At 47.5% G+C, this 27,724-nt stretch overlaps 1 long non-coding RNA gene across 1 annotated transcript in view; it reads left to right on the top strand.

The window, feature by feature from the left end:
• The window catches only part of LOC115079480, a 173,871-nt gene that overhangs the window by 15,885 nt on the left and 130,262 nt on the right, over positions 1–27,724 (top strand). The window lies entirely within an intron of this gene.

The raw sequence follows: 27,724 nt of genomic DNA on the forward strand, positions 1-27,724 counted from the left end.
GAACACTTGTTGCAGGTAAGCAATTCTGCTTTCTCCATGGACCTCTCTTCAGAGCTCCCTCTGCCTTTTGTCATGTCTCTCCAGGCTATTTCAGCATGTGTGAAGCCCCTGCTTCATCGCAAGGAGTGAGTCCAGTGCCAGAGAGAAGCGGTATTTTGCATAATCGCCCATTAGAGATAAAGCTAATTACATTTGAAGAAAGCAGTCAAAATGAGCCAATAGTGGGGGGCGCTGTTCGCCGCGCATGAGTGTGGACGTGTGACGGCTCCGCTCCGTGCTCCCTCCCGCCAAGAGACCTTTTAATCTGCTGATTTCGGCTTATCAAAACGGCAATTTTTTCAGCAACAGTGAGTGTGAAACCCCAAGATTCACGGCGCGATGGCCAATAAACGAAAAACCACGGATTTAAAGCAGTTTTCGTATGAAAAACTATCGGGCGATGCTGGGCAAGATGGCGACGAGGCCGCGAGCCGCGAACCGCGCGATCAGGGAGAGGAGATGGAGCAGCATGCAGAGGCAGGTCTGGCGATTACATCTATTGCTCCCTCCGACATGCTTACTCGTTCAGAAGCTAGAACCTGGTTCTTAGAAATCCGGGCTGACTTAAAACAGCATCGAGACACGCTAATGGCGTCCATGGCAGACCTGAGGGATGATTTGGCTGCCTTGGGGAACAGGGTGTATGACGTTGAAAATAGACTGGATGGCCACGGGGAATCAATTAACTCCCTTATATCTCAGCAAGCCACTTGCTCCACAGATTTGCTCACTCTGCAAAATAAGGTGGAGGATCTAGAAAATAGAAGCCGGTGCAACAACCTGCGCATACGGGGTGTGCCAGAACTTCCGGAATATGCTGAGGCAGCGGAGACGGCGGCAAAAATCTGCACCTTTCTTCAGCAGGTGCCGGAGGGGGAGGCGCGAGAACCCCTTAGTGGCACTGATATTCAGTTCGAGAGGGCACACAGAGCATTGGGGCCCAGGTCTGATCAGAGGCCCAGGGATATTGTGCTGTGCTTTACCAGCTTCCCTCTCAAGGATAAGCTATACAATATTGCCCGGAACCTCAAAGAAATTAAATGGCAAAACCATCAAATTTCCATTTTTCAGGATCTGTCTCCAGTCACTCTGAAGAAAAGGTTCGAATTGCGGGACGTCACGGCACAACTGCGTGAGCAGAATATCCGATATCGATGGACCTACCCCTTTGGGCTCTCCTTTCAGGTCCAGGGTGTGGGATATAAGATTACCTCCTTAGATGAGGCGCCGGGAGTATTTTCCAAAGCTCAGTTGCCGGTCCGCTTTCAACTGCCAGCAGTACAGAAGCCCCCGCCTAGAAGAGATGATGCACCTAGATGGCAACGAGCAGAGAAAGGAGGAAAGCGTCTGCGGAGACAGCCGGGATTAAGCAGCGCAGTAGCTTCGGACAAGGGATGACTTTTTTCTATCCTGTGCCTCCCACAGGCAGTACTGATTCCTTAAAGTAGAGGCTGTGCGGCTACTATTTGCTTAGCTGTGCTTGCTGGATGGGACGGATTTCTATATGGTTGCTGGGGTCCAGTTATTATCACACCTATGGAATGTGAAATGTTCTTATGCTGAGTTTTGTTGCATACAGGTTCTCTAATGTGTTACCGTTTTCAAACTGTTCATGATTAGCTGTGGCGGGAGGGGGGCGGTTGTAGGGGGCGGGACCGTTCTCGTGCTCACTACAACAGGCCTCTAGAGGTGGAGTATCTCTCCATGGAGTGGGATACTATAGAATTCAAACGGGGTTACACTGGTAGATGCAGGATACTGGTTGAGGTGGGTATTGTCATATGTTGGAGGATGTGGATGTTGGCATGGGATCGAGGATTTCAGCAGCGGGATGGAATTCAGTGATGAAGCTCGTTGGTTTCTGGTGCGGGAGGCTGTGTGGGACTATGATAGTTAGCCATGGCGACCAAGATTTTATCCCTTAATGTAAAAGGGATCAATACGCCGCGTAAACGTACCCTATTACAGAGGGAATTATCCCGACAGGGGGCGGGAATTGTCTTTTTCCCTGTACGTACCAGGATCAGTCCAGACGGTGGGTTATGTCCCCCGTCCAGCAGATGGAGTCAGAACAGAGCTCGAGGGCACCGCCTCTTATACCAGCGCACCCTCTGCTGGAGCTCAGTTTCTTTCTGACTCCAGCAGATGCGAGTTGGGGAAACAGTGCTTCCCCAGTGTGACAGGATTTGAGTTTGTTTTTATTACTTTGAGTCTCTCCTGTCATTTATTTCTTTTGTCTTTAACAATTTGGAATCATATATATAAAAAAAAAAACAAAAAACAAAACAAAACAGGTAAAGGGATTGTTGCCTGGCAGTAATTTTGAGGAGGCGTGCTGGTCTGTTCTGTCTCCTCCTGCCAGCTTGGATTTTTTGTTTTGTTCGGGTAATGTTTGACTTTTGTTTTAGCTGTTTGCGCTGTGTTTTGCCGGTTCACCGGCTCCTGCACACGTCTGCCGACAAGTCCCCTCGGCCCGGCGAACTCTACCTTGTGGGGGCCTGGGGCGCGCCGGCAAGCGGTTTTTTCCCGGCGGCTCCCAAGGCTCAGTCGGACGGTGTGGCGTAGGCCGTCATCAGGAGGCCCCCCCCCGCGGTGTTTTTTCAGAGCGTTGGCCCCCCCCGAGGCTTCCCCGTAGCTGCTTCCGTGTCTGATGCCGCGCCTGTCTCGTTGTGGAGAACCTGCGGCGAGGCAGGGTCTCAATATTCGGCAGAGGGAGTCTGCTCGCGCTGTCTCGCCGATGGGGACACTTCTGCGCACGGTGCGGGTTCGCGCCCAGAGCCCCTCTCGCCACAGCAGGGAAGCGCGGGCCGGCCACGTTCTCGTCAGGGGCGGGAACGGCAGCCATTTTAGATAGAGATTTTACTGAGGTACTCTCTCCGGATGCGGCGGATGCAGTTCGGGGCGTCCCCCGCCTGCAACGAGGCCCTGAATGAGGGCCCCTAACCCGGCCACCACAAGGGGACTCTACTACTTCGGCCTTCACCCGGTCTTCCGTTTTTTCTCGCCGGACTTCATTTTGAAGATGCACCACAGCCTATCTACAGGGGACTGGCGGACCCGGGGGCTGTTACCACGGGACCTCCGGCATCCAAGATCTCCAAGCTCGCGGTCCCCGTCCCGGGCCCCTGGTTCCACCTGGCTGCGGCCCCAGGGCCCTCATCTGTGCCATCCCCAGCCGCTTGCGGTGGGAGGGGCTTTCCCGCCGGGGCCCTGACCCCTCGGACCCTCCGGATCCTGCGCATTGCTGAGGGACAAGCCGAGGGCGACGACCCGCGAGCCCTGCGCATCTTCCACAAGGAAGAGCTGGAAGATCTCTTGCAACGGACTCTACAGGAACTGGATCTGGATCCACCGCCGGACCCCCCCGGCCCCTGTGCCCAGCGTCTGCGACATGCTCCAAGAAGGGGGATCCGGTACTGGCTGCTCTAGGCCTAGGCCAAGGCTTTCCCGGTCCATGAGTCCTTTCTACAGCTCCTCACCGGGAATGGGACTTCCGGAGGCGTCCTTGAGGGTTTCCCGGCCATGGAGAAATTATAATCCATTGCCGGAAGATTTCCTGGATCTCGTCCGGTTTTCCAAAGGTGGACTCTGCGGTCTCGGCAGTGACTAAGCGAACTAACGATCCCAGTCACGGGCGGCACGGCCCTACGGGACACGCAAGAGCCGCAAGTTGGAGACGTTCCTCAAGAAAGTTTTTGAGGTGTCGGCCTTATGTATTCGGGCCGTCATGTGCACCTCTTTGACCCAGAGGGCCAGCCTGCTCTGGGTACAACAGCTTCTAAACGTCGCAGCAGTTGCCTCCGGACGAAGCCGCTCAGGCCTGACAGCCTGGAGTCTGCCATCGCTTACGGAGCGGATGCCCTATATGACCTCTTTCGCGTCCTGGCTCGGTCCATGGTCTCGGTGGTGGCGGCTCGTAGACTCCTGTGGCTCCGAAATTGGGCTGCGGACACCTCCTCTAAGTCGAGCCTGGGATCCCTTCCTTTCGGGGGAAGTTCCTCTTCGGAAATGACCTGGATCAGATCATCAAGTCTCTGGGAGAAAAACTCAGTGCATCGCCTGGCCCGAGGATCGGCAAAGGTCTTATCGGGGGTTTTGCCTCCACCAGAACCAGGGCTCGGGCTCAACGGGCGCTACAGATCTTACCGGCAGACAAGCTCTCGGACAACCTCCGGTAGACCATAGCCGTGGTCGCGCTCCTTTCGAGGCAGGAGGCCCTCGAGGGAGGGTTCAGGGCAGGGGAACACCCCCGCCAAATCTGCTCAATGATGCCAGAACCGGCCCACTCCTCCTGCCCGACCATCGGGGGTCGACTCACACAGTTCGTAGAGGAGTGGGGTAAAGATTACTTTCAGATCAGTGGGTCCTGGACACCATTCAAGACGGCTACGCTTTGGAGTTTGTCCGCCGCCCTCGGGACAGGTTTCTCTTCTCTCCTTGCGGCTCCGACCTCAAGCGGATGGCGGTTCAACAGACACTAGATCGGCTGCAAGCCATAGAAGCTATCGTTCCCGTTGCCCTTCGCAGAGGTGGGCTCGGGCATTATTCCATCTACTTCGTAGTGCCCAAGAAAGATGGGTCATTCCGGCCCATACTGGATTTGAAGGAGGTAAACCGCTCGTTGCGGGTCAGCCGGTTCCGCATGGAGACTCTGCGGTCAGTGATTGCCGCGGTCCACCACGGCGAGTTTCTGGCGTCCCTAGATCTGACGGAGGCGTACCTGCACATCCCGATACATCGGAACCACAGGCGGTACCTACGCTTCAAAATTCTTGGTCAACACTTTCAGTTTCGGGCACTACCCTTCGGGCTTGCAACGGCCCCGCGGACGTTCACCAAGATCATGGTGGTAGTGGCGGCGGCCCTCCGGAAGGAGGGTATACTAGTGCACCCTTACCTGGACGACTGGCTGGTACGGGCAAAGTCTTTCTCTCAGGGACAGGACTCGGTGGCCAGAGTCTTGGAAGTGCTTCGCTCCCTGGGTTGGGTCGTGAACCTCCCCAAGAGTTCTCTCGTTCCATCGCAACGCCTGGATTTTCTGGGAGCAACTTTCGACACACAACTGGGCATGGTCTTCCTTCGTCCGGACAAGGCCATCTCTTTGAGGGAGCACATCCACCGCTTTGCGGCCCTGTCGGAACCCACAGCGTGGAATTATCTACAGCTTCTGGGAGTGATGGCTTCCACCATCGACATGGTGCCCTGGGCGTTTGCTCACTTGCGACCTCTGCAGGCGTCCCTCCTGTCTCGCTGGAAACCAGTGTCGCAGGAGTATCAGGTGATCCTGCCTCTCCCTCAGGCGGCTCGGGACAGTCTGAAGTGGTGGTTGGTTCCTTCTCACCTGGCCCGCGGCGTCTCGCTCGACGTTCCCACTTGGGTGGTGGTGACAACCGACGCCAGCCTCGTGGGATGGGGCGCAGTCTGCGGCCGGAGCGCCACACAGGGGATGTGGTCCCCGGAGGAGGCGAAGTGGCCGATCAATCGTCTGGAGACCAGGGCGGTGCGCTTAGCACTTCAACGGTTTCTACCGCTGGTTCGGGACAGGGAGGTGCGAATTCTCTCGGACAACGCCACCACAGTGGCTTACATCAATCGTCAAGGCGGAACGCGAAGCGAGCAGGTCTCCGCGGAAACCACGCTCCTGATGGAATGGGCGGAACTCCATCTCGCTCGTCTCGCGGCCTCCCACATCGCCGGGGTGGACAACATTCAGGCAGATTACCTCAGTCGTCAGCGCTTGGACCCCGGCGAATGGTCTCTCTCCGCCGAAGCGATGGACCTCCTGGTTCGGCGTTGGGGACCGCCACAGTTGGACTTGATGGCCACAGCTCTCAACACCAAGGCCCCGCGCTTCTTCAGTCGCAGACGGGAGCGCGGCGCGGAGGGGGTGGATGCCCTAGCGTTACCGTGGCCGGCAGGCCAGCTCCTATATGTGTTTCCCCCCTGGCCCTTGGTGGGCAAGATTCTTCGACGCATCGAAAATCACCACGGTCCTGTGATTCTCGTGGCTCCGGAATGGCCGCGGCGGCCTTGGTTTGCGGATCTGGTTCACATGGCTGTGGACGGTCCACTCCGTCTGGGTCATCTTCCACGACTACTACACCAGGGTCCGGTATTTTTCGAGCAGGCGGCACTCTTTTGTCTTGCGGCCTGGCTTTTGAACGGCGCCGCCTCCGACGCCGAGGATATCCGGAAGCGGTGATCTCTACGATGCTTAGGGCTCGTAAGCCCTCGACCTCTGTTGCCTACGTGCGAGTGTGGAAGGTCTTCGAGTCCTGGTGTGTCGGTCAGGGGACCCGGCCGACGGAAGCAACGGTTCCTCTGATCCTTCAATTTTTGCAGGACGGATTGGATAAGGGTCTAGCATACAATTCTCTTCGAGTACAGGTGGCGGCCCTGAATGTTCTGGTACAGACACCGGTTTCTCTGCCCCTTCAAGCGGATATCGCTCGCTTCCTGAAGGGTGCTAAGCATCTCCGACCTCCGGTTCGAGATCCCTGTCCGTCGTGGAACCTTAATTTAGTTCTCCGGGCGCTGGTGAGTGCCCCTTTCGAGCCCCTACAGGATGCTTCCCTCAAGGACCTCACTATGAAGACGGTGTTTTTGGTCGCGATCTCTTCTGGCCGGCGCATCTCGGAGCTCCAGGCCCTCTCCTGCAGGGAACCGTACCTCCGTCTTTCGGAGGCGGGAGTTTCACTACGTACCGTACCATCTTTCCTGCCGAAGGTGGTCTCCCCCTTCCATTTGAACCAGACGGTGGAACTACCGGCGTTTTCCTCCAGGAGAAGAGAGGTCTCTTCGTCTTTTGGACGTCAAACGTGTTCTGCTCCGTTATCTGGAAGCTACCAATGATTTCCGGATTTCCGATCATCTCTTTGTGCTCTGGTCGGGTCCTAAGAAGGGCTCCTCCGCATCGAAGACAACGATTGCCCGCTGGATTAAGGATGCCATTTCGGCGTCTTATATCGGAGCGGGGCGTACTCCTCCTGCGGGTGTCAGAGCTCATTCTACGCGCTCGCAGGCGGCTTCTTGGGCGGAGGCCCGGTCCGTCTCTCCACAGGAAATCTGCCGGGCAGCGACATGGAAGTCGTTGCATACCTTTGCTCGGCATTATCGGCTACACCTGCCGTCTTCGGATCCTGCGCCTTTTGGCGATCAGGTTCTCCGAGCAGGGCTCTCAAGGGCCCACCCGGTTTAGGGAAGCTTGGGTACATCCCACCGTCTGGACTGATCCTGGTACGTACAGGGAAAAGAAAATTATTCCTTACCTGCTAATTTTCGTTCCTGTAGTACCATGGATCAGTCCAGACGCCCACCACTCTGGGTTTGTGCGCTCCTGCTCGGAATCTTATGCGTCTTCTGTCTCTCTTCTTCTCTGGTTCTCTATCAGAGTTGTACAGCTCCTCACAAATCAACTGGGGCGACCTCGTTTGGGTTCGTGCCTCTTCATTGTTCTTGATGTTGACTTAAGTCAGGTTTTTTGATCCAAATTGTTTTGTTATTGCTCTTTTGGGCTTTGTTATTCATGATACTGAGCTCCAGCAGAGGGTGCGCTGGTATAAGAGGCGGTGCCCTCGAGCTCTGTTCTGACTCCATCTGCTGGACGGGGGACATAACCCACCGTCTGGACTGATCCATGGTACTACAGGAACGAAAATTAGCAGGTAAGGAATAATTTTCTTATACAAGAAACGCACGTTAGGAAGCATCATCAACGATTATTGCACTTTGCGCAGTATCCCACGGCTCACTGGGCCGCCAGTACCAAAACTTCTAAATATGCTGGTGTGGGTATACTTTTTGCCTCTACTTATGCTCATGAGGAGTTGTTTCATATTTATGATCAGCAAGGGCGTTATGTGCTGGTCCGGATACGAGTTGGCAAACTGGTCTTTACTCTAGTTAATGTATATTTCCCTACTACTAACAAAACACATTTCATTCGGGAGTTACGGGACATACTGACACAGCATGTGGAAGGGGAACTTATTCTTGGGGGAGACTTTAATTTTGTGCAGGCCCCATTGCTCGATTCCAGCTCTGGGAAAATTGCTGATCCCCAAACTAGAAAACTGTGGAATACAATTTTGGAGGACTGGAGTCTGGCGGACGTCTGGAGGACTAGATACCCGAAATCCAGGGCCTATACTTTTTACTCACACGTTCATGGCACATATACAAGAATAGATTGTTTCTTTATATCCAGGTCCTTATTGAACTCGGTTACCCGAACTGATATTGATAATATTACCTGGTCTGACCACGCTCCTATTTGGCTGATGTGCCATTTCAGGGACTTGAACCAGGGGTATCGCCCCTGGCGTCTTAATGACTGTTTGCTCAAAGACGCACTCTTCACTGATCAGCTGGTAAAAACATTGCAGGATTACTTCCTCACTAATCAAACTGAAGGTATGTCCCCCCTGGTAGTTTGGGAATGCTCTAAGACGGTGATTAGGGGAGAGTGTATAGCGAGGGCTGCATTCTGTAATCGGGAGAGGGAGAGTCAGCGCCGAGCCTGGCTAACGGATCTGACTAATCTGACCCAGGTTCATAGTCGCACACAATCAGGAGCTATTTATCAGCAAATATTACTCCTTAAAGACAAATTGCGAGCAATGGAGGATACGACCGTAAGCCACCAATTAATGCTTCTTAAGCAACAATTTTTTGAGGGTGGGAATAAAGCCGGAAAGTATTTGGCCAGACAGTTAAAAGCGGCCCAAACTAGAACGCTCATCTCCAAAATTCAGAATACCCAAGGTGAGGTGCTCACGGTGTCGGAGGACATTAGAAAGGCATTTACTGATTTTTACGCCACCCTGTACACTCAGGACTCCCACATCCAGGAGGCGGATATAGAGCAGTATTTAAGCTCGGTTCAGTTACCAGTACTTAGTGAGCGATGGCGATCTCTTTTAGATAAATCCATAGAAGTAGATGAAGTTTTGGCGGCCATCAAGCAACTTAAGCCTGGCAAGGCACTCGGCTTGGATGGATTCACAGGAGCTTATTATCGCAAGTTTGCCTCCACCATAGCCGGTCCACTGACTAACGCTTTTAATTCCCTCCTAGTGGGAAGGGCCCTTACAAGTGACTCCAATACAGCTGGGATTTCTGTTCTGGCTAAACCGGGAAGGGACCCCGTTAAATGTAGCTCCTATCGCCCTATCTCATTAATCAATATTGATTTGAAAATCTTGGCCCGGGTATTGGCAGCCCGCCTTAATGGGGTTCTGCCCGACTTGATTCATAATGATCAGGTGGGTTTTGTCCCAGGGCGCTTAGTTGCCGACAATGTGCGACGGATTGTTAATATAGTAGATTTGGTCCATCAACAGGGAATTCCAGCTGTACTTTTAGCTCTTGATGCAGAGAAAGCGTTCGACCTCGTCCACTGGGATTTCTTGTTTAAAGTCTTGGGCAAAATGGGCTTTGGGGATGCTTTTACGATGTGGATCCGGAAGTTATATGAGTGTCCCATGGCTAGGGTAAAGGTTAATGGTGGATATGGTCCACCATTAACCTGGTGGATATGGTGGACCATATCCACCATTAATGGTGGATATGGTCCACCTTTTCGACATACAGCGGGGGACGCGACAGGGATGTCCCCTTTCTCCTTTGCTTTTTGCCTTGTTCCTGGAACCTTTTGCTACTAGGGTTTGGGAGGCTGGGACTATTCAAGGGATCTGGGGCGGCACGGTCCACTCAAAAATTTCCCTTTTCGCAGACGACGTTATGATGACGTTATCTGATCCTGAAGCCTCTTTACAAGGGGTAATGGCTGAATTACACAGCTTCTCGGCCGTTTCGGGTATGCGTATCAATTATGATAAATCAGAGATATTTAACCTGACTCTTCCGACTGCTGTAGCACAAGCCCTCAAGCCCAGATTTCCTTTTCTATGGGCTCCCTCCTACCTGAAATATTTGGGGGTGAAAATTGGGTCACACGTTAGCCAACTGTTTACACTAAACTATCAACCTTTGGTGTTTAATATAAAGGAGAATTTGAGACGTTGGGATCGACAGGTATTTTCGTGGCTGGGTCGCCTGGCTATCATCAAAATGAACGTCTTACCTCGCTTCTTATACTTCTTTACTACTATTCCCATTAGTCTCCCCGCTCTCTTGCTTAAACAATGGCAGCAATTACTGTGTGGATTCATTTGGAGGAGACGTCCCCCTCGGGTGGCGAGGTCTATTCTTTATATGCCTAAGAATAGGGGAGGTCTGCACTTACCTAATTTACTGTGGTACTATTATGCAGCTCAGCTGAGGGCCCTCGTGGCTCTTCACGGCTCCCGGGATATTCCCCAGTGGGTGAGGTTTGAACAAGGGTTGGTGGGAACTTTTCCTCTTCAGGCGCTCCCTTGGCAGCCCAGGGCCACGTGGGGCGAGTTTGGTTACTACCCATTCGCTCTGAGAACTACGATGCGAATTTGGCATCGCTGGCAAAAGGAATTAGTGGGCCCTGAAATGCATTCTTTACTAACCCACTTATTCACCAATACTGTAGTGCCACACACTGAACGCCCTCTGGGACTTAAAGATTGGCAAATGTCAGGGATACTCTGTATGGGTCATGTGATACAGCAGGGTACGCTGCTTTCTAGAACGCAACTTAGTGATTTGCACCCAGGTCGCAATTTGGATTTTTTATTATATGCTAGGATAGCCTCCTTCATTCATGCCGGGATACGGCGAGGCTCCTTGAGAACCAAAAACACTTTATTCGAGACATTATGTCAACACGCCTCGTTTATGAAGGGGATCATATCCAAAATTTATACTATGTTCAACAATAAATCGTTGGTGACTCATAAATATAAGGTACTTTGGGACTTAGATTTCCCGGGCTCCCTAGATGATCATGACTGGGACACCATTTATTCTATTGCTGGTAAATGTTCCATTTCTGCGGGGTTACAAGAGAATTCATATAAACTGCTTTATAGATGGCATTACACCCCCCTAGCACTGCATAGGTTCTACCCCCATATTCCAGACCGCTGTTGGCGAAACTGCAGGGCCCAGGGTACATACCTACATATTTGGTGGTCTTGTTCCAGAATTCAGGGTTACTGGCAGGCGGTGATCCAGTGGCTATCTAAGTTGCTTCATGTCACATGTGTGGTACAACCCTGGCATGTTCTTTTGGGTGTGCCTATGAAAGAACATACTCCCACACACCAGAAATTGCTTTTGCAGTCCTTTATTGCGGCGCGCACAGAGCTGGCTATACATTGGAAACAGGTTAAGATACCATCGCTAGCTGCAGTGCAACATCGTCTATTTTCCTTATACCAATTGAGCAGACTCACTGCCGTTCATCGGAATCGTCTTTCTTCTTTTCAGGCTGTCTGGAGCCCATATCAAAAATGGCTAGATGAATCCACTTCCACGTAGGGTTTGTTGCTCTAGAGGAGTCCTGATAATAACCCTGCTGGAGGTCCTAGTCAGCACTTTTCCAGTATCGCTCTCATGTTCTCTTTGCATTTCATAAACCAGTGTGGGGAGGGGGGGTGGGGATTGGGAGGTAAATAAGGTTCACATATTTAGCATACTCTTTCAGGGGCTGCTTTTGTTGGCTTTTGTGATATAGTTTGTTATACACTATACTGTGTCTTATCTTCTGTTGTTCAGGAAACCTGCTGTTAGCTTTTTATTGCATGTTGATGTTCTTTTTATTGTGAACTGCAAATAAAATAAAAACAGATTATACACAAAAAAAAAAAAAATGAGCCAATAGTGATATTTGCTAGTGGAAAATATTTAACATTTTCCTCTGTCCAAATTTATACTTTAATAAACTTCTCTTTATGAATCATGTCATTTTCTTTGTTTTACATTATATTACAATACATATTTATGCTTGTTTATGGTAGCATCAAGCTAGGATGGTTATAGTATGCTTTATATATGCTTTTTACCGTGTTTCCCCGAAAATAAGACATCCCCCAAAAATAAGACCTAGTAGAGATTTTGCCGAATTCCTAAATATAAGACCTCCCCCGAAAGTAAGCCATCCCTTGTAAACAGGGGCGGATTGACCTATCGGGGGATCGGGCTTCTCCCGGTGGGCCGGTCAATCCTGTGACGTCAATTTTTTTTTTTTTAAATAAAGTTTCCAAGGTATTAGGGGCAGACGCGAGCAGTGGTATCCCGAGGGGAGCCAATGCCCCCAGTGGCAAGGAGGCTCATGCGACCGCTGAGCCTTCTTGCCCGAAGAAAAAGATTGCGTTCAAACGCGCTGATGCTCTTCCTTCTTCCTGCCTGTGTGGCCCAGGAAGTAAACATTGCCGGAGCCGCGTGGGCAGGAAGGAGGAAGAGCATCAGCGCATGCAGAAGAGGAGGAGCCGCCACGGGCTGCTGAGAATCCCAAGTCGAGGAAGAGGCCCGGTAGCAGGGCCGAGGAAGAGGCCCGGTAGCAGGGCTGCCGCGGCCCGAGAAGTTCAGGGCCGCTGCAGAGCCCATCCTGTGGCGACCCGCGAAGAGGAGACCCAGAGGTGAGAGAGAGGCTGAGGGTCTGTAGAGGGTGTGTGCGTGCGTGTATGAGATGAGTTGAGAGACTGGGTGTGGGAGTGAGGATCTGAATGTTTGCAGAGGCAGCATGTGAGAGCCTCTGTGTGTGTGAGAGAGGCAGCGTGTGACGGTGAGAGCCTGTGCTTGAGCAAGACAGCATGTAGGAGTGAGAGAGAGCCTGTGTGTGTGAGAGTCAGACAGCATGTGCCAGTGAGAGACTGTGTGTATGAATGATTGTATGAGAGACAGCATGTGACAGTGAAAGCCTGTGTGTGTGTGTGTGTGTGTGAGAGAGAAATGCATGTGAGAATGAGAACCTGACTGTATTTGAGGGAAGAAGATGGAGAGAAAAGAAATACGGAAGAAAAAAGGACAATATAAAAGGAATTGGCAAAAAAATAAGAAAGGGAAGGTGGAAAAAAAAAAAAAAAGCCTGTGACCAACCGATTATTTATTTTTATTTATTTGCATTTCTTATATACCGGCATTCGCGATGGGAGTCGCATCATGCCGTTTTACAATAAACAGGGTGTGACAAAAGGATAAATACTTAAAACACTTAACATTAACATGTGATAGAATAGGAAAATAGCAGTTACAATAAAACAGGGACATAATGCAACTTGGATTGTAGAGAAGGTGAAAGAGAAATTAACAATGAGCTAAAAAAGAAATAGCCAAGGTAATAAAACCTGCCAAATTAGAAAAAGAAAAATACATTAAGGAGTTGTCCAAGGTTGTTGATTACTCTGACGGAGTTGAGTTGCTTGAATTGAAAGTAAGTTTAGTTGGTTGGTTGGTTGGTTGATTAGAAAACTAACATCAGCCAGCAAAGGTAAAAAAAAAATAAATTACTTTTTAGTGATTGGCACATGTAATCTTTGGGAATGTGCAAGAATAGCACTTTCTCTATGCGGATCTCACAATGTACGAGATCAGCATGGAGAAAGTGGAAGCCCACGGGGCCTGCACAGAGGAGGCAGCAGAATGGGCTTCAGTGTCAGTAGCAGCAATCGGCGCCTCCCCAATAGCCATGTGGCAGCAGTGACAGTGGCAACAAGATTACTGACATCTGGGGATGGTGGCAGTACCACTCGGGGGACCTCTTCCAAGCAGTGTGCAGAGGTTCAAAAGCAGCAGAGTCAGCCCAAGCTGACTACCATGAATGCTGCACACTCTTACCTCTCTCTGACAGCACACTGGTGGGACATGGCTGACGCAGGGGCAGCCAGCAGCTCTATTAGACATCCCCTGAAAATAAGGCCTAGTGCATCTTTGGTAGCAAAAATTAATATAAGACACTCTTATTTTCGGGGAAACAGGGTACTATTATTTAGCTTTTGAATCTTGTTCTTTTTTATTATGAATTTGAAGATATTTTTCTTTATCAGTAAAGTCAAGTAGGAAACCAGTTTGGATTCTTTTTTTCAGACAGCATTTGTTGCTTTGCAATACTTGAATATTAAGTGAATTAGAAATATAAATATTTTCCTATCGGTAAGCAGGCTAAATTAGCCATGCTCTCTGGGATGTCCCCCTGGCAGCCCGATGCAGAAACTCTCTCAGTAGATACAGAGATGTGCTCTGCTCGCCTGTGCGGCCGTTCCCAAGTGATTACCCGACTCTCAGTTTAAGTTCTTCTCGCGCAGCTCACGGACAAGGCTAAGACTCTCTCGCACCGTCTTCTTCTATTTTTCTTTTCTTCCCACATTCTGTGTACCCCAAACAGCAGTGCTTCCATGGCTCCTAAAGCCCCAGGGTTCAAGTATTGTCAGTGTTGTAAGGTTATGACCGTCACAGACAGATATAACTATTGCTACCTGTGCCTGGGGCTGGACCATGATCGGCATCATGTTGCGACTGCGGCAGAATGTCTCCATGGGCCCCCAGCGGCAGTTGGCCGAAAAAATTTCTATGCCCTGACCCACCGCTCCAAGCAGTCATCCCTGGCTCGAGACCCAAGAAGACTGCACCAGTTAAATGAGTGATGTTGTTAGAACCAGTTTTGAAGTGGAGCCGGGTGGAAACCTCAATTAAAGTTGAGCATGAAAGGTTTGAGAGAGAAACCCCCGAAAGACCCAGGTGCGTCGTTTCAGTTAAAAACTCAGACACTGGAATTGGTACCATCTAAAAAAAACCTAAGCGTGATGCCCACCGATGTGCAACGTGTGACTTGCAGGGAACGCTCAATGGACAATGCACAGAAGTGTCCGATGCAAGACGATAGATGATGCATGGCGCACGACCGCAGTACTGCACTCAATGTGGTACTCGACGCCGACACAATCATTGATGTATGCATTGAAGAACAGGAAAAAGGATGACCACTCTGCGCCGGACAGTCCTTTATCGATGCATAAATGACATAAAGGCGAAGAACAGTCCAAGAGTGCTTCTCAGGCCTCGAGGCATCCAGATCCACAGGTGGTGTTCACTGCGGAAGAACTTGAAGAACAGAATGATTCCGATGTGGATGTCTTCAGAGTGTCAGGGAGGTCTTCCTTTCCTTTGTCTAGGGACAGTGTGTTTACAGGCCTGTCAGAAGTGTCCAGGTGTAAGCATGAACAACCTTCATCTGCAGGAACCCCTGCTGAAGCGACTCAGATCCCATCCAGGACCGCATGTCCAATCATGCACGCATAGGGAACCAGATTCCTCCATCCTTCTGGCGGTGCTGCCATCAGCCACAAACAGACAAACCCATCTGGGGATAAGATACCAGAGTCTTCAGCCCTACAAAGGATAGACTGGCCTCTCCTCCAGGCTGCTGGGTCAACCTCCCAGGCCATGTCCCAGATCTTGGATATACTAAAAAACCTTTTGCCTCTATGCTGTCTACCCCTCAATGGGAGGTTCCCTCTAGTGGCTCGGAGGACAGTATTTAGACGCGGCCAAGAGCTCAGTCTGGCAGTCTCAGAGGCAGACAGGGACACTCCGACCTCCCCACCAGTGTCTCTGGGATCATCCACAGAGATTCCCTCAGACCCCCCCAGAGGTGCCACCCGAACCCATATTCAAAATTTATTGAGAAGGTGGGGTCCATTTTGAAAATTGAGATGAAAAAGCTACCTGACCCGAGAGCGGTGTTCATGGTATCCTAAAAATTTTTGATATTCCATCTGAACTGATGTTCCTTCTCTCATGCAGTCTTGGAGGACCAGATGGATAAGTCCTGGGCTTCCCTGTTTACGGGGCTCCCTGTTTCGAGAAAGATGGATTTGAAATTTAGGATGCTTAAGTCCTCCCACTATGAATCGGTGCAACTGCCTCACACCTTGGTAGTGGTCGAATCAGCCATGAAAAGGGCTAAAAAGACATGGTTGTATGCTAACACACCACCAGGGAGAGACAGCAACTACCTTGATGATTTTGGAAAGAAAATGTTCCAGGCTGCCATGCTGAATACCAGAATTTAGCAACACCAGTTTTATGTAACCCAGTATCTTTATGAATGTCTACAGGGTTTGAAGCCAGGGAGTCCTTCCAGTAATGATGGGCAGTTGCAGTTGCAAATTCGATCTGACATCTCCTGTCTACGAAGCCTTCCACACCTCAGCAAGGATGTCAGCAGCATCCATAGCAACCCACAGAATCGCCTGGCTCCGATCAAGTTGAATCTGTGTGGACAAAGATGAGAAGCTGGCCGATCTTCCTTGTAAGGGGGATAATCTGTTTGGAGACAGAATGTGTGAATCAGTGTCCCAACTTAAAGAACAAAGCACGGCAGTTTCTTCTCTCATGTCCCCAAAGGAGCAGTACTCCTCCAAATGGTTCTACCATGCCTACAAGAGGCCTTACTTCCAACAATACCAGTACAAGTTGTTTAATCCTTATTGGGCATCACCTTACCAAACCCAGAGGCAACAGCCACAACAGTTGCAAATAAGAAGTTGTCCAAGAATTCCATGACAGCAAAAGCAACCGCAAGGCCCAAGCCAACCGCCGGCAGGAACCTTTGATGCCTCCCCCTCTTCAAGCCTCACCGCATTTGAAACCACCTCCTCTCTAGAAATTGAAACCATCTTAAAAAAAAATCAAACCCTCGACTCACCCTTCAGATACCATCCCAACAAAAGCGCTCCTCAACATCCCCAACATCATTGCCAAACCCCTCTCAAACATCAACAGATCCATCCTGCTAGGAAACGCACCTAAAAATCTAAAACATGCCATTATTAAAACTATTCTAAAAAACCCTAACTTAGACCCCTCTGAACCCGCCAACTTCCGACCCATCTCCAACCTGCCCCTCATTGCAAAAATATTAGAAAAATCCATCAATTGCCAATTATCAGAATATCTTGATGAACACAAGATTCTCCTACCTTCCCAATACGGTTTCCGTAAACACCACAGCACTGAGACCCTGCTCATCTCGATATCTGACCACATTCTAAAAAGCCTAGACAAAGGGTTATCACACATTCTGGTACTCCTTGATGTTTCTTCCACTTTCGACACGGTCAACCACAGCATACTACTGAAACGTCTCTCTGACATCAGCATTACAGGTTCTGCTCTCCTCTGGTTCCAATCCTACCTGCAAGATAGGTAATACAGTGTACAAATTGGAAATTGCATATCAAAACCCACCACTCTTATTCAAGGCGTTCCCCAAGGCTCCTCACTCTCCTCTACACTCTTCAATGTATATCTCCTCCCCCTCTGCCACCTTCTCTCCAAATTTGACCTCTCGCATTTCATTTATGCAGATGATATCCAGATCCTGATACCTGTAACAGATACCCTACACAAAGCCATCGAGACCTGGAAATCCGCCCTCTCGTCCATCAGCTCCTTACTAGCAAACAACTTCCTCGCATTAAACACCACAAAAACAGAGCTCCTACTTATCTCCCCCCACAACCTCAAGCCACACCTACCTCTCATCAATTCATCCCCTTCCAGCATCACCTTATCCCAACACGTGCGCAGCGTCGGCATTTCTATCGACAATCATTTCAACCTCAAAAAATTCATTAACACCACCCTTAAAGACTGCTTTTTCAAATTACACACCCTAAAAAAAACTTAAACCCATTCTACACCTCAATGATTTTCGTACGATACTCCAAGCAGTCATCCTATCCAAAATTGACTACTGCAACGCATTGCTTTTGAGCCTACCTAAAAGTTCGATTCAACCCCTCCAGTTACTCCAAAATGCAGCAGCCCGTATCCTTACCAACACCCACAAAAATGACCACATCACGCCTGTCCTTAAACACTTACACTGGCTACCAGTTACCTCAAGAATTGCCTACAGATCCCTCACGCTCATCCACAAATCCCTTCACAACCAAAACATGCAATGGTTCAAGGAACACCTCACCTTCCGCAATACCAACAGACCCACCAGAAAACAAAACTAGCAATACTACACACCCCTTCCCCCAATCTCACTAAGCATTGCTCCACTAAAGACCAGGCATTCTTCCTGGCAGGGCCCACCCTTTGGAACAAACTACCCTCCTCCCTTCGCCAAGAACCTTGCCCGAAAAAATTCAAGCAAAACTTGAATTTTTTTTGAAAAATTGTTTTTGAAAAATTGAAAAATTGAAAAAAAAAAAAAAAGAGGCTTATTGCGGCGGTTACTACCCCTAACTAATCAAGCTTGATATTTCACTTGGATGCAGCTCCATCACTGCTCTCTACATTAATGGTGGGGGTGGAAGGGAAATAGAACCAAAGAGCTAAGAGAAACAGATAAGTATGAGAAAAAAAATGTGTGAAGCTTGCTGGGCAGACTGGATGGGCCGTTTGGTCTTCATCTGCCGTCATTTCTATGTTTCTATATAAAACCTGAAGTCCTGGCTCTTCAAGCAGATATATGCATAACTACATATACGCACTCACTGCATCACCACAAATTTCCCCCTGCCTCCCCCCCCCCCCCCACCATGGTTCAGCCCCCCTTTTGCTTTTTCCCTTAAGCAACTCACTTCTTTTGGTGTGACGCAATGTAATCAGTGTCTTAGCCCCATGGTAATTCAAGCTCTCAGTTGTTCTCCCTTCATTCCACACCTCTGCAAATCTTATTTTATTCTTTCCTGTAAATAGCTTTACTCTCATCTATATGCCTTGTTAATTGTTATTGTTTAATTTATTCCTCCAATTCGCCCTACCCCTCCTCCCTACCCCCCTTTTTCAGTTCCATGTTCTCTGTAAAGCTTGTTGCTGCATTTTATTCCTTGTCAACCGATGAGATGTTCCCAACGATCATCGGTATATAAAAACTGTTAAATAAATAAGCCAAAAAACACAGCAGACGTTTTGAAGGGGACTCGGTCATAGCCCTCAGCAGCGATAGGCGGAAGGATATCCCAACGGTCTTCCATAACAACGGACCGTAGGGTTCTCGGTATGGTACAAAAAGGTTATCGACTGAATTTCTGCTTAATCCCCCAACTGCCCCATCTCACATAGTCTCCTGGAGATTGTTGGAACTGGGTCCTTCTCCTTCAGGAAGTACAAGCGCTTCTCAAACAACATGCGATCCAACCAGTGCTTCGAAGACAGTGCAATTGGAGTATTTACTCCCTCATTAAGAAGAAGGGAGAGGGCCTTCGACCCATTCTGGCTCTTCGGGCCTTACGTTTATTCAGAAGGAGAAATTCAGGATGACATCTCTCAAAACCATTCTGCCATTCCTGCAACCCAACGATTGGATGTTCTCTTTGGATCTCAAGAATGCCTATGCTCATATCTTTCTTTCAGGTGAACATAAACCACTGTCAATACAAAATACTTTCATTTGGCCTGTCCTCTGCTCCCAGGGTGTTCATAAAATGCCTAGCTGTGGTTGTAGCCCACCTTCGCAGGAAGGGAATCAAGATATTCCCCTACCTGGATGATTGGCTCCTAGTCTCAAAACCCAAAACACTCCTCTTGCACATTCATCAGACGATAACATTCTGAGAGGATTTGATAGTGGAAAACACTACATCCTGGTGATGCCAGACCTATCATCAGCCTTTGACACAGACTAGAAGAAATAGGACTACATCTAAAAACTATTGACTGGTTCAGATCATATCTAAGTAAGATTTTTTCAAGTCCAAATTAAAAACGTACTGTCAGAGAAAATAAATCTTCAAACAGGAGTACCACAAGGATCAGCACTCTCCGCAACATTCTTTAACATTTACCTGCTTCCCGTGTGCCATCTACTAGCAGGCCTGGGAATCATACACTACATATATGCTGATGACATTCAGTTATTACTACCCATTAAGAACATAAGAACATGCCATACTTGGTCAGACCAAGGGTCCATCAAGCCCAGCATCCTGTTTCCAACAGTGGCCAATCCAGGCCATAAGAACCTGGCAAGTTACCAAACACTAAGTCTATTCCATATTACCGTTGCTAGTAATAGCAGTGGCTATTTTCTAAGTCAACTTAATTAATAGCAGATAATGGACTTCTCCTCCAAGAACTTATCCAATCCTTTTTCAAACACAGTTATACTAACTGCACTAACCACATCCTCTGGCAACAAGTTCCAGAGTTTAATTGTGCGTTGAGTAAAAAAGAACTTTCTCCAATTAGTTTTAAATGTGCTACATGCCAACTTCATGGAGTGCCCCCTAGTCTTTCTATTATCCGAAAGAGTAAATAACCGATTCACATCTACCCGTTCTAGACCTCTCATGATTTTAAACACCTCTTATCATATCCCCCCTCAGCCGTCTCTTCTCCAAGCTGAAAAGTCCTAACCTCTTTAGTCTTTCCTCATAGGGGAGCTGTTCCATTCCCCTTATCATTTTGGTAGCCCTTCTCTGTACCTTCTCCATCGCAATTATATCTTTTTTGAGATGCGGCGACCAGAATTGTACACAGTATTCAAGGTGTGGTGTCACCCTGGAGCGATACAGAGGCATTATGACATTTTCAGTTTTATTCACCATTCCCTTTCTAATAATTCCCAACATTCTGTTTGCTTGTTCAACTGCCGACACTGAGCCGACAATTTCAGTGTGTTATCCACTATGACGCCTATATCTCTTTCTTGGGTTGTAGCACCTAATATGGAACCTAATATTGTGTAAGTATAGCATGGGTTATTTTTCCCTATACGCATCACCTTGCACTTATCCACATTAAATTTCATCTGCCATTTTGATGCCCAATTTTCCAGTCTCACAAGGTCTTCCTGCAATTTATCACAATCTGCTTGTGATTTAACTACTCTGAACAATTTTGTATCATCTGCAAATTTGATTATCTCACTCGTCGTATTTCTTTCCAGATCATTTATAAATATATTGAAAAGTAAGGGTCCCAAAACAGATCCCTGAGGCACTCCACTGTCCACTCCCTTCCACTGAGAAAATTGTCCATTGAATCCTACTCTCTGTTTCCTGTCTTTTAGCCAGTTTGCAATCCACGAAAGGACATTGCCACCTATCCCATGACTTTTTACTTTTCCTAGAATCCTCTCATGAGGAACTTTGTCAAATGCCTTCTGAAAATCCAAGTATACTACATCTACCGGTTCACCTTTATCCATGTGTTTATTAACTCCTTCAAAAAAGTGAAGCGGATTTGTGAGCCAAGACTTGCCTTGGGTAAAGCCATGCTAACTTTGTTCCATTAAACTATGTCTCTCTATATGTTCTGTGATTTTGATGTTTAGAACAATTTCCACTATTTTTCCTGGCACTGAGCCCTTTTTAAATATTGGGGTTACGTTAGCGATTCTCCAGTCTTCAGGTACAATGGATGATTTTAATGATATCTTACAAATTTTTACTAATAGGTCTGAAATTTCATTTTTTAGTTCCTTCAGAACTCTGGGATGTATACCATCCGGTCCAGGTGATTTGCTACTCTTCATTTTGTCAATCAGGCCTACCACATCTTCTAGGTTCACCGTGATTTGATTCAGTCCATCTGAAACATTACCCATGAAAACCTTCTCCAGTACGGGTACCTCCCCAACATCCTCTTCAGTAAACACCGAAGCAAAGAAATCATTTAATCTTTCTGCGATGGCCTTATCTTCTCTAAGTGCCCCTTTAACCCCTCGATCATCTAACGGTCCAACTGACTCCCTCACAGGCTTTCTGCTTCGGATATATTTAAAAATGTTTTTACTGTGAGTTTTTGCCTCTATGGCCAACTTTTCAAATTCTCTCTTAGCCTGTCTTATCAATGTCTTACATTTAACTTGCGAACGCTTATGCATTATCCTATTTTCTTCTGTTGGATCCTTCTTCCAATTTTTGAAAGAAGATCTTTTGGCTAAAATAGCTTCTTTCATCTCCCCTTTTAACCATGCCGGTAATCGTTTTGCCTTCTTTCCATCTTTCTTAATGTGTGGAATACATCTGGACTGTGCTTCTAGAATGGTATTTTTTAACAATGACCACACCTCTTGCACACTTTTTACTTTTGTAGCTGCTCCTTTAAGTTTTTTTCTCTAACAATTTTTCTCATTTTATCAAAGTTTCCCTTTTGAAAGTTTAGCAAGAGAGCCGTGGATTTGCATACTGTTCCTCTTCCAGTCATTAATTCAAATTTGATCATATTATGATCACTATTGCCAAGCGGCCCCACCACCGTTACCTCTCTCACCAAATCCTGTGCTCCACTGCGAATTAGATCTAATCTTGCTCCCTCTCTCGTCGGTTCCTGAACCAATTGCTCTATAAAGCTATCATTTATTCCATCCAGGAACGTTATCTCTCTAGCGAGTCCCGATGATACATTTACCCAGTCAATATTGGGGTAAATGAAGTCTCCATTATTACCGCACTACCAGTTTGGTTAGCTTCCCTAATTTCTCTTAGCATTTCACTGTCCGTCTTAACATCTTGAGCAGGTGGACGGTAGTATACTCATATCACTATAGTTTTCCCTGACACACAAGGGATTTCTATCCATAAAGATTCAATTTTGCATTTAGTCTCATGCAGGATGTTTATTCTTTTGGACTCTATGCCATCCCAGACATTTATCTATTTATTTATTTAACATTTTTCTATACCGACCTTCATGGTTAAATACCATATCAGGTCGGTTTACATCGAACCGGGGTAGAAAATAACTAGGTAAAGGAAAAAAACAAAGTTACATTAAACGAGGACCGTGAACTTGGAAGCTTAGGTAGCTGGAAGAGAAAAGATTAAGTTAAGTTAAAAGGAGAAATAACAAATTCCAGACTAGAGATAGTCCAGACTAGAGTTAGTCCACATGTTAGAGTCGGTATCCATACTGTCCAGGTAGTCAGAGGAGGGGGGGAAGTTCAATTGATCGTGAGTAGATAACGTCTAATATGTATCCCAGGGTTCTGGGAAGGCTAGGCGGAACAGCCACGTTTTGAGTTTTTTCTTAAAAGTTAGCAGGCAAGGTTCCAGCCTGAGTTCAGCAGGGAGGTTGTTCCAGATGGCTGGGCCTGCTGTCGAAAATGCTCGGTTCCTGGATGCAATGAGTCGCGTGGCTTTGGTTGGAGGGGCTTGTAGCGTTCCTTTGGATATTTCTCTCATTGGCCTGTTAGAAGTATGGAGTTTTAACGGAATTTCAAGGTCGAGATAAAGGAGATTATAGATGGATTTGTGTATTAATGTTAAAGATTTGTGAAGGACTCTGTGGTTGACTGGTAACCAGTGTAGATTTCGGAGGATGGGTGTAATATGATCACTCCGGTTGGTGCTTGTCAGGATTCTGGCCGCAGCATTTTGTATCATCTGAAGTGGCTTGATGGTTGAGCTGGGTAGTCCTGTGAGGAGTGCGCTGCAGTAGTCTATTTTGGCAAAAATCATAGAAACATAGAAACATAGAAATGACGGCAGAAGAAGACCAAACGGCCCATCCAGTCTGCCCAGCAAGCTTCACACATTTTTTCTCTCATACTTATCTGTTTCTCTTAGCTCTTTGGTTCTATTTCCCTTCCACCCCCTTATCTGTTCCTTATCTGTTTCTCTTAGCTCTTTGGTTCTATTTCCCTTCCACCCCTGTCCTAAAGTCATGGAAATATAAGAGAGGTTTGAGTCTTTTTAATACCTGTAGTCTGAAGAAGCAGTCTTTGGTTATAGTGTTAATCATACTCTTTAGGTTAAGACGGTTATCAAGTATTACCCCAAGGTCTCTAACCTGAGTATGAGTGAGGGCGTGGTTATGTTGGGTCTGTGACTGGTAGTTGTCTTGGTTGGCAGAAATGAGGAGGAGTTCAGTCTTATTAGCATTGAGGACCAAATTTAAACTGTTGAGGAGACTAGTGATAGATTGTAGGCAGTTGTTCCAGATCGAGAGTGATTTGGTAATGGATTCCGTTATGGGGATCAGGATCTGCACATCATCTGCGTAAATGTAGTGAATAAGATTGAGACTTGTTAACAGTTGGCACAGGGGGAGGAGGTAGATATTGAAAAGGGTGGGGAATAGGGAGGATCCTTGAGGTACTCCTAGTGATGAATTTGTTGGTGGTGATTCTTTATTGTTTATTCTGACCTTGAAGCTTCTATCGCTAAGGAAAGACTTGAACCAGTTGTAGACTTGTCCTGAGATGCCTATATCTAATAGACGATTCAGGAGGATGGCGTGGTTGACAGTATCGAACGCCGCTGAAATGTCTAAGAGGATTAGAAGAAAAGAGTATCCTTTGTCCAGTCCCATAATAATATGGTCAGTTAGGGAGATGAGCAGGGTTTCTGTGCTGCGAGATTTGCGGAAACCATACTGTGAAGGATATAGTATATTGTAATCTTCTACATACTCTGAGAGCTGGGTGTTAACCACTTTTTCTGTGAGTTTGGCTAAGAATGGAAGATTCGATATAGGGCGGAAATTAGCTAGTTCATTAGGGTCTAAGTTGTGTTTCTTAAGGAGGGGTTTGAGAGAGGCGTTTTTTAGGTTGTTTGGGTACAGTCCTTGGGTTAAGCAGCAGTTTATGATGTTGGCCAGTGGTCCGGAGATTGTGTTTGGTATGAGTAGGAGTAGCTTGGTTGGTAAGTTGTCTGTGGGGTGGCTGGATGGTTTCTGCTTCTTGAGAATGGATTTGATCTCTTTAGATGAAGTTAATTCGAAGTTGTTTAGTTTGGCTCCCTTAAGCATGTGGGTATTGGTAAATGAAGCGAGGGTGTTGGTATTGGGTGGAAGGAGTGAGAGCGTGTTTGATATCTTCTGCTGAAAGAATATGGCTAGCTCGTTTGCCTTGGATTGAGCTTGTTCGTCTGGGATTGGTGGTGGTAGTGACTTTGTGATTTGAGACACATATGAGAAGAGAGCCTTCGCGTCATATTGGAGATCATGGATTTTATTGGCGTAAAAAACTTTTTTTGATTTTAAAATTGATGACCTGTAATGATGTAAGGTTCCTCTGTATGATGAAAGCGTGGAGGGGGAAGGGGCTTTACGCCATTTGTTTTCCTTATGACGTAGTTCTTGTTTTATCTGTTTGAGATCATTGGAGAACCAAGGTTGATTTCCTTTTTTTGAAGGATTAATTCTTTTCGAGATAGATGGGCAGAGTTTATTTGCTACAGCTTCTGTGATCTTGTGCCAGGAGAGCACCGCTGTGTTGGGGTTGGATAGATCTATATTTTTGAGATCCTTAGTGAGCTGTTCACTGAGTGTGTCGGAAGCACATGATTTCCTGAAGTGAATGGAAGAGAGATGTTGGGTGGTGGGTGTCTGTTTATTTGAAGTGAGGGTGGTTGTTATCAGATAGTGGTCTGACCAGGGGATGGGGGTACATGCCGGATCCTTGGTGATGGAGAAATTAGAGTTGATAAAGATAAGGTCCAAGGTGTGTCCTGCTTTATGTGTGGGGTCCGTTGACGATATTGGGTGAATCCCATTGCATTGAGGGCGGTGAGTAGGGCTTCACAGTTGGGTGCATGGTGAGTGGCTTCAAAGTGTATGTTAAAGTCTCCCAAGATTATGGTAGGAGAGTCAGTGTTGATATGTTTAACAATGGATTCAATGAGGGGGGAGGCATCTGCTTCCAATACTCCTGGAGGGGCATAAACTAGTAAGACTTGCAGATGATTAGATTTGAATAAACCTAGTTCTAGTTTGGAATCAGTCTTGATTGTATGAGATGTTAGTCTGAGTTCTTTCTTGGTGGCTATTAACAGGCCACCCCCTCGTTTTTTGTGTCTGTGGATAGAGAAAAAGTCGTATTTGTGGGTAGGTAATTGATTGATTAGCGCTAAATCCGAGTTTTTTAGCCAGGTTTCTGTGATGGCGCAGACGTCAGGGTTACAGTCTAAGAGATAGTCGTTGAGGATATGAGTCTTTTTTGTCAGGGATTGAGAATTAAATAGGGTCACTGAGAGAAGAGTTAGACCTAGGAGCTGAGTCAGGGGAGTGATCAGGATAGGGATGAGAGATCTGGGTATTCTTGCTGGAGCTGGGAGCATGTTGAAGAGGTGGCGGTGATACCTGATGGGAATATGTTGGGTCATCATATTTGTGTTACTCTGGTCTTGTTGTGAGTGCAGAGAAGAGACTTAGTTAATGGTCCTGGGTGGTTGTTGTTTCCAGGCCTCGCTTTCCGATGAGTTAGTTGAAAAGGGTTGATTGAGCCACGGGCGTGTGGAGTAGGAAGGGGGCTGCTCAGGGGCTGCACGAAGGGGCTCACAAAGGGGCAGGCCCCTTTGTTGCGCCCCTTCGACGCGCGGCGCAGACGCGCGGCGCCTGAGCTCAGCTTTGTTTAAATGTCCCTCTCCCTCGCTGATTGGTTGCTTGGGCTGGTGGGCGGGTCAATTTTGCCACTGCCTGTGGGATCGGAGCTCAGGCTCGCCGGGGGGAAGGGAAAAATTGAAAAATTTGAGGCCTTACCCCGACGGGTCTGGGCGCCGATCGCGCAGGCCTCCCTTCCTCAAAGCACAAGCAGTAGCAGAAGCGGCAGAATCGGAGGTTTGAGCAGGAGAGGGGGCAGCGCCGGAGCTCAGCTTTGTTTAAATGTCCCTCTCCCTCGCTGATTGGTTGCTTGGGCTGGTGGGCGGGTCAATTTTGCTGCTGCCTGTGGGATCGGAGCTCAGGCTCGCCGGGGGGAAGGGAAAAATTGAAAAATTTGAGGCCTTACCCCGACGGGTCTGGGCGCCGATCGCGCAGGCCTCCCTTCCTCAAAGCACAAGCAGTAGCAGAAGCGGTAGAATCGGAGGTTTGAGCAGGAGAGGGGCCACACCGCCTCCCGGGTGCTCCTCTCTGTCATTGCGATATAATTTGTACCCCGTCTAACTTCAGTCAGCCAGAGTGACTCACTGCTCTCTTGATTAACAAATGTTGGTACCTATTCAAACCAAGTCACACTACCTCAACACCTTTCCAATTTGAGTAACTGAACTGAACTTTTCTACTTTTTTACTTAGGTATACACTGCTCCTAGCTTATTTCTAGCTTCTGGCTACTTTTTGAAGACACAATCGAAAAAACATTAAACCTAGATAACATGTACCTAGACATCATCAAGCAGTAACTAAACCAAATGGAGCTAGTGATTAATATCGAAAAAATAGAATTCCTACATCTAGAACGGAAAAAATATGACGGTTATTCAAACACCAATACAGCTAAAAAATAAACAGAAAATAGAATTAGCCGAAAAAGTACGGAACCTCGGTGTGTTAATTGACATGGAACTCAGCCTCAAACATGTATCACTAAAAGTCAAAGGATACGCTAAATTTATGGTTCTCAGGAAACTAAACCTTTACTAACATCTACAAACTTTCGAACAATCCTACAAGCATTAATATTTGCGAGCACAGACTACTGTAACGCCCTTCTTTTAAGATTACCATACACCACATTAAGACCACTCCAAATACTGCAGAACTTTGCCACAAGAATACTTACTGGTAAAAGAAAAAGGGATCATATCACTGAAACTCTAGCAGAATTACACTGGCTGCCCATTGAACACAGAGTACAATACATAAATTAATTCACGACGAAAAAGCAGAATGGCTGAACACAGCACTATGTGTACATGTTCCACATAGAAACCTGAGATCTGCTAACAAAGCTCTCCTAACCATCCCTTCAGTTAAATCAGCAAGACTGACCCAGGTCAGAGAGCGGGCGCTATCCTTGGCCTGACCCATACGATGGAACACTATGCCACTGGAGATTAGACTATAGAGAGATTTTAAACTTTTTAAAAAGAGTTTAAAAACCTGGCTTTTTAAACAAGCATTTGTTAGAG

The sequence above is a fragment of the Rhinatrema bivittatum genome, chromosome 17 (genome assembly GCF_901001135.1).
Source record: "Rhinatrema bivittatum chromosome 17, aRhiBiv1.1, whole genome shotgun sequence".
NCBI classification, from domain to species: Eukaryota; Metazoa; Chordata; class Amphibia; order Gymnophiona; family Rhinatrematidae; genus Rhinatrema; species Rhinatrema bivittatum.